General features: G+C 40.0%; 1 pseudogene; it reads left to right on the forward strand.

Annotated features, from left to right (window-relative positions):
• Positions 1–2,720: 2,720 nt before the first annotated feature.
• On the forward strand, positions 2,721–11,928 carry LOC131236287 (uncharacterized protein At4g14100-like; annotated as a pseudogene).
• Positions 11,929–12,277: the final 349 nt, after the last annotated feature.

A 12,277-nucleotide genomic window follows, 5' to 3' on the forward strand; every position in this document is an offset into this window, starting at 1 on the left:
CATTATAATCAGGCACCTTCACATATTCTACAGAAACAAGAAGAATATTTTCCGGCTTCAGATCTGTGTGAATAAGTCGCAAGTCATGCATAACTGCGAGAAGTAAAGAGTACAAATAACATAAGAAATTATCTGACCATGGCCTGGAGCATTTTAACATTAGTATTCCCTACTGCTATACTTGTTCACGAAAAGTAAATTGTTGCAGAACTCCAAGTAACTAACTACTAAGAGAGAAGCATGTGGAAACAATAGAATACGGAAAGCAATGAACCATTCATAGAGTCGACAAAGTAATCACAGAAGACCGAAACTAACCCAAAAAAGAAGAAGAAGAAGAGGATAGAATGATTCCTCTACAATTGACACTAGATAAAACCGTTTCACAATCCAATCCATCTTCCAATTTCTAACAGATAAAATCATGTCACAAAATCCAAAATTTCATCATCAATGGAAATTAAAAAACAAGTGAATGAAGCCTGCCAATTTCTCAAAAAAAAAAAAAAAAAAAAAACACACACACACACACACACAACTCAATGCAACTCATATCAAGCAAAACATCAAAATCCCAACAACATAATCAAATAAAGGAGGAAAAAATACCACAACACATACTACAAATTCATTAAAGAAGGAAAAAAAAAGTAACCATCTTCTCCCAAGTTCTAATTTCATGATGTTTGGTGCAACCAAACAAACATGATAGCCTTGTGTGATGATGTGTTTTCCATGAGCCTAATCTGAAGTATCATGTTTTCCATGAGCCTTACCTCAATAAATGACCCGAAAGAGCAGGAAAGAAATAAAACATGCATGGAAGTTTCAGACATTACAACATACCACTCGTAAGAAAGATTGCAGAATAATCTCGTGAACATGAATGGCATTCTTTTTCAGGTCAAGGAGAAAAAAGACTAGAAGTGAAAAGAAGAATGAAGAAAATGTAAACTTCTCTGTCCTTCTGCATATGCCACTTCAGTGTCCTTCCTGCTTCTGTATTTCCTTTTCGAATAACACAAAATAGACAGAAACATAGAGCATAAATCAGAGAAATGAAGGGAAGAAAATACAAGGAAAAAAAAAAACTTTCAGTATGAATTTTAAGTTTTACTTGTACTCAAATGCCCTGTCATCTAATTAGCGGCACATATGAATCTATTAGTGATGGAGAGTAATGTCTGGTGGGCAGAGCCGTTTGTAGAACTCTTGCCAATCTACCATTTAAAAGGCACCCCGAAATCGCAGCATTTTCATTTGATTTTTCTTTCTGCCTTTGCCTCTGCTAATTTTCCCTTCCAGGCCTTATTAAGACCTCTGTATTCATACCTTCTGTCTCGGAAACTGAAATTACATAGCACAGTAAACCATACAATGTTTGATATGAACAACGAGTATCCAATCAAGTTTCAAGCCAACTAGGAGCAGTCCCCTTATCAGGTTTAAATTGGGGTTTAACCATAATCTTTCGCAAACTAAATGAACGAAGTTGGATAAATGGTATGAAGATTACTGAAATAGTAAAACATTTTGCTTTTTTTTTTTTTTAATCCTGTAAATATGCCAACTGAAAAGAACACTGACCTTCATGCTGGATCCAATTTCACCTGAAGGTGGGGTCATTTCTACACTTGTGCCATTAGCAACTTTTTGACGATCGGCTAGCAATAAGGGAATTGATGAGTGTGGAGCTGTGGCAATGAAAGGGGGAAAGTTTGTCATATTTCAATAAATGTGCATTCACACACCATGGACACAATATGCATTTATTACTCACTTGTGCCATTAGCAAATTGAATTGCATTTATTAGTTCAATAAATCAGAAATGACTTTCTAATTGTTAGTGACTAGAGTTGAGCAGAATGTAATTGCAATTTGAAGGAACTACAATACCTTCTATTGCAGGAAATCTGTGAAAGAACAATACCTTCTATTTACTTGATAAATATAAAATGCAATCCACATCCATAAACAATATAACCCTGGCAATAGTTTTTTGAAGGAAAATCAAACTAGCCAACAATAGCAAATATGTGAAAGAATAATACAAACTCATGCAAACCAATAGATAAGGTAACTTATGACTGTACTTGTACAATCGGACCCCACTTGCACAAATTCCTTTCAAATGAACCAAGTATGCATTGTAACATGTGATCGAACCTTGGCAATAGGTGTTTGATCTGAATTAGGTTGCATTCCTACAGCAGTGGTGTTTGCGAGGATCATTCCTTTCTCTGGACAGATACTATCTATTTCTTCATATGGTCTAGCTTCCCCTGTAATGAAGACAAACCATCTCACGCATTAGCTACAGACTGTAATGCATTGCCACCAATTTGGTCATCCATCAATCAGTCACCTCAAACTGATTGAAAGTTTTTAATAGTTCAATTGCTAGCTCACCCAAAGTTCACAAATGCAATTCAATTCAGTGCCACATCCAAACTCGCCCTCATATATCATTAGACATCTCCGGATTCAAGAACTCTCCCCTAGAGTTATTGAATTTTTTAAAGTAACACATGTATAGGCTATGGTGTCATTTGAGACTTTTGCAAAGTGCATAAATGCTTGAAAGAGGGCACATGTGGGAGGTCCACTACCCTGCACCAGGCAGGACTGACCAAGGTTTGCAAATTAGAGTGGCACTTAGATTTGCTAGCAGATTCTAATCTATCCATCAAGTAAGAATGTTTTTTTTCTTCTTTGAGAAATGACACTGAAGCGACCCAACAGAAGCTCGGTAAGTGCACTCAGTTTTGCATTAATTCCATTTGTACCATTGATCAGATGACTAACATAGTCGATTCCCCTGATTTTTGGGGTATGGCCCATCTGTATGATTGTGAAGGCCACTGCATATGGGACAAATTGATGGCTGGCCAAGCATGTTTTAGCTGTCCATTTATTTTCTAGGCTCTGCCCCATCTGATGGATCGACTGCTAGATCTGATTGATTACTGGACCAGGCCGTTGAAGGAACAGGGCCCAACTGATGGACAGCTTGGATCTTGCAGTTGTTTTCTATCTAGGCACATGTGATGGCATGTAAAGTGGTTGTTGGATTGTAAACGCTTGAGATTTTCAAGTCTCATTACATCGTCAAGCATTCAAAGAAAGGATAGTAAGTGCTGAACAATGGAGTTCAATTGCTTGGCTCATGCTGATGCTGTTATAGATGAATTGAAGTCCATGTGGCTGCATGCTTAGATGATCAGAACTGTTCCTCTAGTGGACACAGTCCAAAAATACCTAAGCACTTGGCCTAAAAATTAGAAGATCAGGACCGTTGATCGTCACCCAAATGAGGAGAGTGCAGTGGGACTGGGAATCGCAGTGGATGAGTGCTTTACTGACCACAAGTAATTTTCTCTTGATTTGTTGTGATGTATGCAATAGGGCTACTTATCTCCTTGACCCTATGTAATGATCAAATCATCAGCTATCCCAAGGTGAAACGGCCCTCTTATTGGGATAATGTTAATCCCTTATTAATCACAATCTTTCAATGGGTAAAAATGATTTTGCAAAATAAGTAATATTAATAATAATATTACTACAAAATCAAACTAATTAAAAGCTTGATTAATAAGCTGATGTGGGGGATTACCCTGGATCTCCACTCAAGAGGCTTTATCTCAAGAGGCTTTATATATATATGGGAGATGTTCTGGTGAGGCCCATGAGGCCAATGTTGTGGATCTCTGAAACATGGGCCCCACTTGTATAAAGTAAAAACCCCAGTACGGTTTGCATATTGCCTATGAGGAGGAAGAAATGATTTTGAACAGGAAGAAGCCATGGAAGTGATGCAGGCATGAACACCAGTTTGTTTTTTCTTTTTTCTTTTTTCTTTTTGAAGGAAAAAAGAAAAGAAAGCCGGTAGGGGAAGAATATTGACTTGAACACAAAACACCCCCTCTTTCTTCTTGGGGATGAGCTTCCCTTCGACGGTGGTGTCTGGGTTGTAGGTAGAGATGTTGATGTCAACACAAATGTCAGTTGATCTGCAGTAGATGCCGCAATTTGTTTCAAATCGATAGTCCAAACCCTAATTGTTGATGCAGCGAAAGTCGATCGATCTGCGATCTTCTGCAGCTGCAGAGATAGAGAGGGAGGGAGTGAGGAGCGGGAGAGAGAGAGAGAGGGCAGAGATCGAGAGGGAGGGAGATCGGGAGATCGGGAGCGGGAGAGAGATCGAGAGGGAGGGAGTGGGAGAGAGGGAGAGAGATCGAGAGGGAGAGAGTGAGGGAGCGGGAGAGAGAGAGAGCGAGGAAGAGATATGGAGAGGGAGGATTGGGAGTGACGGAGAGAGAGAGAGAGAGAGAGAGAGAGAGAGAGAGAGAGAGAGAGAGAGAGAGGGCTGGGAGTGAGGGAGCGGGAGAGAGATTAGGGCCGGGGAACAGGGTTATGTTTTTGGATCTGGAACGGTCTAAAAACCATGTCAAAACTAATGACCTTGGTTCATTACCGTTTCAAATCAGAAACGGCTTAAAGCCGTTTCTGAACCAAAATCCCAACCGTTCCAGTTTAAGGATTTTGGTGTAGTGCCTCTTGATCTTGATATGCATCATCAATTCATTCCTACCTTCATCAATCTCATCAAACCCAACACCCACTCCATGGCCCACCCAATTCCACTCCCTCCTCTACATCAATCGAAGTGGGCCACTCCAGATAACCGATCTCTACTATGATTGGCCCAATGGCAGGAACTTCAACATCATACAACACCAACTTGGTAACATCCTCTATGATCTTGAGTGGACCAATGGCACCTCTTTCTACTACACCTTGGACTCTACAAAGCAATGCAAGACAATGCACTTCGACGTTGGGATCCTGCAGCCTGACTGGCTCGACGATGCCAATTACCTAGGCCAGGAGTACATGGACGGCTTCCTTTGCAATGTATGGACGAAGGTGGACTTCATATGGTACTATGAGGATGTTGTCACTAAGAGGCCTGTGAATTGGCTCTTCTACACAAGTAATGCAATTGGGTCACTGGTGACTCAATGAGTGGAATCATTGCAACTCACTAAGTCATGACTCCTAACCAAACGTTCTTAGCTTTGAATGCCATTTTGGGACCTAAGTTTCAAAGTATGGGGCTATAATTCTAAAATTTGGTGACTCGAGTTGTAACTTAGCTGAGTTAACTCGATGAGATTTCAAACTGAGTCACTAGAAAACTCGCTCCTTAGTGTGACTCGTTGTCGAATTGATAAACTGATCACAAGACTCACATGATAGGTGGAGTTGGTGCAATTGGATGGTGCACCTAGGTGATGATAATAAGGGCCATACAATCATATGTCTCATCTTGTCTTTGGTATTTTGGCCCTTTAGCCTCTCACTTCATGTTATTTTGTGAATTTAAGGTATAAAAGGTATATTGTAAGGCATATAAAAAGAAAGTTGATCTTTTTATTGTTTTATTACTTAAAAAGTATGTAAGCAAGAAGGGTCTAGCCAAACTTTACCCCTCTCATTCTTCTTTCATTCTCCATTTCTTTTCTCACTTGTTCCTTTTCGTTTATTATCTTTTGAACAGGGACATTTTGATCATTTTCTTTTTATTTTTTCTTCTTCTTTCTAACAAGTTATTATTAATAACTATGATGATCACTTAGTACTCAAACATCCATGAAAAATAATGGTTTCAGTTGGTCCCACACTTTTGATTCTTTTCATCATGATTTTTTTATTTTTTTTTAGATAAGTTAATGAATAATCTATGTTGTGCCTCTTCCACCTCGTAATTAAGTGAATGATGTTACATATAAACCCATGGAGCTCACTTGTGGACAACCACTAGTAGATAGATGTCACACAATTAAAACTCGGAACATTTTCAATTAGATATCTATTTTCTAACTCTCTTGATGCAGGACATGAAATTCAAATATGATGTGCGAGAATTCAGGCTTAAGATCACGTTAGTTCAAAAACAATTACACAAATTTCATATCCCACATGAAAGTCCAAACATTCAATTAAGGAGAATTTATGCGGGTCTAGGCCTACACATGTTAGGGCTGGATCAATAAAAATTATGAACCAAACGATACTCATGGATAAGAAATAATGATCCACACATGCACAATAATCAGTTCTAATCCAAGGGATTCACTAATTTCAACTCAAGGAACCCTAGGATGAAAAAAGGGACAAATAAATTAAGAGTAATGCAATCTAGAGTTAGGGTTTATGAAAATACGTATGAAAATAGGAAAATAAGAGAAAACCTAAACCGGAAGACAATTCCTGCGAGCGGACGGCGGGCCAGGGCCTGGCGCACGTGCGCACTAGCCTGGCCGCACGTGCAAGCGGGTCCCACACCCGGAAACTGATTCCTTGGCCCTGGTCGGCCAGGGGTGGGCTCCAAACCCTCAAAGTTTCAGGGTGATCCGAGCTATGGGCTGTGCGCGGTGCTCCGCCGAAGTTTCAGCCCTCCTGCAGGGCTAGATTCTAAAAACTGACTGTAGGGAGAAGATCCGTTGCAAAACTGATGGATTCGAGGCGAGGACGGCTATAGAAGGTGGGATATATGGATGGAAAAGGGTAGGGACAGATAGGGATAGATGTGGCTTCGCACCACGGTAGTTAGCCCTTCGAAAAGGGAGGGCTTCACACCCACTTGAATTTTTCCACAACTTAAAAACTCAGAGAATAGAAAAAACTTAAAAGAATTTTTTATTAAACTTCAATGAATCAAAAGAACTACAAGGGGTGCCTATTTATAAGAAAACCCTATACCTCAAAACTCGCGCCATGTGCGCAACCTATTACTTGGCAATAAAGTAAACTAAAATAAAAATCAATCAAAGAAATTTAAAGCGTTCATGATGTTCTAAATAATATAAATAAGAAAAACCTAAAGTATGAACTTAATTTGACTAGTGGACCCCGATCATGAAATCCCATGATGGGCTTTACTTGATTATCGGGCCCACTCCAATGAATCAAAACTCCGTCTTCTAACTAGGAGGCCCTCCCTGGACGTCGTCATCGAGCCAGATCGACGGTGGGGCCCTCCTCCGTGTGTACGTGCATAGGAGGGCGACGTGCGTGCGCGTGTGCGCGTGATGCCCCCATCAATTCTCCTCGGCTATGAAGATTTCTCCACCAGCGAAATAAAACTCCTGAACCGCTCCAGGATGTTAGGATCAAGTCTCTGAAGCTCCTATTCAGTGAGCCACGTGCTATCTGAAGCTGGGCGTGACTTCCATTTAACCAGATACTTCTGAAACCCGCCGTCCGACGTTGAAACTATCTGATGGTCCAGGATATCCTTTATTTCCTCTCTAGGTGTGTGAAGATTATGTATGAGAAGTAGAGGCTGGGAAGAAAGGTTCGGAAGAGTAGGTATGGGAGGTAGAGGCTGGGAAAATAGATCAGGACGGGTAGGTATGGGACGTAGAGGCTGAAAAAATGGGTCGGAAATGGTAGGTATGGGAGGTAGAGACTGGAAAAATGGGCTGAAACGGGTAGGTATGGGATGTAGAGGCTAGGAAAATGGGTCGGGAAGGGTAGGTATGGGAGGTAGAAGCTGGGAAGATGGGTTGAGAGGGGGCCATAGATCAAGGAAAAGGTTTGGGTAATCAAGATGGTTACACGAAAGGTTAGACAATGCATCAATGGTCCCTTGAAATGCAACTAGATCCTCCACATTGAATATGGAACTAATTCCCATGGAGGGTGGAAGATTTGCCAAATACGCATTGAGATCGTTTCGTTTTATAATTTTGAAGGGTCCAGCGCTACGCGTGTGTAACTTACGAACGGCTCCCGGAGGATACCACTCGGGCCTGATACAGACCATCACAGAGTCCTTTACATTGAATTCCTTTAAACATTTATGCTAGTCTGTAGAAAATTTGTAATGTTCATTACTAGTAGTAATCTTTTGCCTGATTTCTTAATGCCATGAATGAATGTGATGCACAAAAGACTTTGCAGGCTCTGACGGCCTATGGGACAGTGACATAAGGACAAGATCAATAGGTTTTTCAGGTTTATAACCAGTAACGACTTCATAAGGACTAAGACCTGTGGACCTATCGACAGAACTATTAAACGCAAACTCGGTTGTAGGTATTACGGTGTCTCATGATCTGGTGTGCTCTATATCCCTCCTAGGGGGAGATTCATCCGATAGATCATCAGGAAAGACATCACGGAACTCATCCACTACCGGAATGGCCTCAGTGGGTAACTCTACACTAGCCTCTGGTGCACCCTCTCTAGCCACAAGCCGTGCATGTTGTACCACTCAAAATAGTGGTCTTGATGTCTCTCATGGGGTGGGTGCACGGGTGCATGCCCATGACTGATTCCTTAGCCAACTCCATTCATTGGTCTATCCTCCTGGCCACCTGCCTGAGATTGGACATCTACCCCAATGGTGGGGTTTGTCCTAGCGAAGGCCTTTAGTTGGGTAATGTGCACATCAAGTTGTTCAAAGCATCGGTCCATATCCAAGCGCTTACCCAAAGACTCAATCTGCTGGAATAGTTTATTTAGTGATTCTTGCAATCGTTCCATGTTTAGTCTAGGGTGCAAACCAACCACGACCCGTACGTGGGAGCATATGACTGCTAACTCCACCTAAGGACTTTCTATGACGACTATATGCAACTAATGGGACTAAATGATCCTATGAGACTCTATATGAGGGAAACTACGCAGTGTTACTAAAATCCAGCAATATAGTCGTCAAAATAAAGGACAAACAGAAAGTTACAGCAATGTGAATTGCTAACTCTCTGCTAACAGAAATTTCAGCAACTAATATCAGGGACTACGGTCTTCTAAACAGCTATATATGATGAAACTGGATGTATGATGAACTTACACAAACTAACCCTAAACATGTAATACATTCCCCTACAAGAACCCTAAGCTCTGATACCAAATTTGATGCAGGACATGAAATTCAAATATGATGTGCGAGATTTCAGGCTTAAGATCACGTTAGTTAAGAAACAATTACACAAATTCCATATCCCACATGAAAATCTAAACATTCAATTAAGGGGAATCTATGCGGGTCCAGGCCTACACATGGGCTAGATCAATAAAAATTATGAACCAAACGATACTTAAAGATAAGAAATAATCATCCACAGGCACAATAATCAGTCCCTAATCCAGGGGATTCACTAATTTCAACTCAGGGAACCCTAGGGTGAAAAAAGGAGCAAATAAATTAAGGGTAATGCAATCTAGAGTTAGGGTTTATGAAAATATGTATGAAAAGGGAAAAATAAGAGAAAACCTTAATCGCAAGACAATTCCCGCAGCGGACAGCGGGCCAGGGCCTAGCGCACTAGCCTGGCCACATGTGCGAGCAGGTCCCACACCCAAAAACTGATTCCTTGGCCCTGGTCGGCCAAGGGTGGACTCCAAACCCCCAAAGTTTCAGGGTAATCCAAGCTACAGGCTATGTACGGTGCTTCGCCGAAGTTTCAGCCCTCCTGCAGAGCCAGATTCTGAAAACTAACTGTAGGGAGTAGATCCGCTGCAAAACTGATGGATTCGAGGCGAGAACGGCTGTAGAAGGTAGGATATATGGATGGAAGAGGGTAGGGACAGATGGGGATAGATGTGGCTTCGCACCACTGTAGTTAGCCCTTCGAAAAGGGAGGGCTTCGCACCCATTTGAATTTTTCCACAACTCAGAAACTTAGTGAGTAGAAAAAACTTGCAGGAATTTTTTATTAAACTTCAATGAATCAAAAGAACTACAAGGGGTGCCTATTTATAAGAAAACCCTATACCCCAAAACTCGCGCCATATGCGCAACCTATTACTTAGCGATGAAGTAAAGTAAAATAAAAACCAATCAAAAAAATCTAAAACATTCATGATGTTCTAAATAATATAAATAAGCAAAACTTAAAGTATGAACTTAATCCGACTAGTGGACCCCGATCATGAGATCCCATGATGGGCTTTACTTGATTATCAAGCCCGCTCCAATGAACCAAAATTCTATCTTCTAACTAGGAGGCCCTCCTTAGACGTCGTCATCGAGCCAGATCGACGGTGGGGCCCTCCTTCTCTGTGCATACGTGCATAGGAGGGCGGTGTGTGTGTGTGTGCGCGCGTGATGTCCCCATCATCTTTTCTCTTAAATTTTAAATTCAAATGAGAGAGGATTAAGATAAGAGAAAGAACTTGAAAATTAATAGGAATAAGATTTATCCATTTTAACTCCTTCCAATCCTTAATATTCTTCCCTCTATGAAAGGGGAGAGATTCCCTCGATAAATGCATCCCATCTAAAATTGGAAGAGAAACAACGAATTAGTATCTATTATTCATTATCATGCCGGGGCTATCTTAATCATAGGATTATGATGTAGAGCGGGCCGCGGACACTTTCATGTCCAAGATGGACTAGAGAAGGCCCAATTGAAGGCGGAAGTGATCCAAACAGTCGGAACCTTAATACAGGCATATCTCGCAAACCGGAATGAATTATTTGATGTATCATAATGATTTTGGGGTAGGAGAAACTAATTTAGCCACCCAACCCTATTGTGTTAGGTTTCCCATGCTGAATTTGCGAAATTCCATCAGATCGATGGTCAAAAATTCATTTTATTTTCGTTTTTACTCTTTATAGTAAGTTTTAGTTTGATTATAACTCTTCATCCTTTGAGCTTTAGGAATTGTGTCCACTATGAAAAGTGTTTTAAAAAATTAGGAGAATAACATGGTTAAGCCAAATAGGACACTTACTATTTTTGGCTGAAAACCAAGAGGTCTAGTTGAAATCATGACCATCTATAAATATTAAGGTTACTATTTATAGTAAGTCACGATTTTAGGGAGTTTGAGTTGTAATTTGATTCGAAACTTCTTCATAGGTTTCATATCACTATTTAAGGGATTGTAAAACTCATTTTTTATTATCAATCAATTTATTTCAGATTTTATTAGAATTTATTTCTATTTTCTATCTCTCCTCGTAGATTCAAGAAATTTTTGTGAGGAGTCCAGAGAAGCTCCATGGATTCGAAGTAATTATCCCCTGAGAAAGACAGTGCTCAACCTCATCACGCTCATCATATTAGAGGGGTGATTAGATCCTTTTTACTCCTAAATCACTAAATGTAGGTTGTCAATTTTCGGTTTTGTATGAAAGTCCTTAAAATCATGTACATACCGTCAAATCTTGTGGATCCATCTATCTGAGCCTTTTGACTAATACAATTTTAAATATATTTCCAAGTGCTTGTGGCCTAATGTATCATCCAGAACACTCTATCATAGTATAAAAAATCATTTTATTCTCTCTTTCTATGACAAATTTGGACGCATTGTTGGATCAAATTACAATCATCCGGCTTAATCAAGACAATGACCAAATCATAATGACAAATCATAATATTTAGTACTGAGGAATTGGCCCCCAAACTGTTGTTAAATTCCTTTCAAGCCCCAATTGAAAATAATGTAATTGCGATTTGGGTTCAAATCCCTCAATTCAAATACCAAGGGAGCTAACAAAAATTTCCCCATTTTCGCTTTATCTAACTAAAGCATAGCAATCCAATTAGACCCATATTAACTCACAAGGATTTTGATTCCAATTTACATGATTTTTGCAGGAATGTCTACTCATGTAATGACATTTGAAGTGGGGGTCGTGTTGGAGGATTCAAAATGGCAAGCCCCTGTGTAATGCTTTGAAACGGGGGAGGAGGAAAAGAACCCAAAACCAAAATCTTTAATTCCTAATGCCACTCTAGAGACTTGGATGCAGAAGAAGAGTGCTTTAAGAGGCTTTATGGATTTTTGAACACGACAAGGCTATTCAATTATTATATTGTATGTTCTTCATTTCCACTATTTCTTCTCTATAAACTTTTAAGGCTAAAATGACAATATAATCTCTTAAAGGCTCAGTTTGGTTGTTCTATTGAATTGGATCGCGATAATTCAAGTCAGGGTGCATGTGAATGTACGCGGGTTTCTGTAACTTGAACACAAGCAATTAAAAGCATTATTTTCACAAAAGTATAGTACAAAGATGCTTCTCTATCTGCCGAAAGACGGTAAGACAATGTGAAATTTGGTGGAGAGTTCAAAGAAATTGGCACATTTGAGAGTTTGAAATGGGTAGGAGCATTTTGACAAGCAATAATGCCAAAGAAGTCATACTCTGGATATGAATTCAATTTCCATGGAAATTGACTTTTCTGTTGTTTGAATAAAAACTAACTGCAGAATTTGGTTTTCATTTACAAGGTTTTA

The sequence above is a fragment of the Magnolia sinica genome, unplaced genomic scaffold, assembly GCF_029962835.1.
Source record: "Magnolia sinica isolate HGM2019 unplaced genomic scaffold, MsV1 ctg351, whole genome shotgun sequence".
Classification (NCBI taxonomy): Eukaryota; Viridiplantae; Streptophyta; class Magnoliopsida; order Magnoliales; family Magnoliaceae; genus Magnolia; species Magnolia sinica.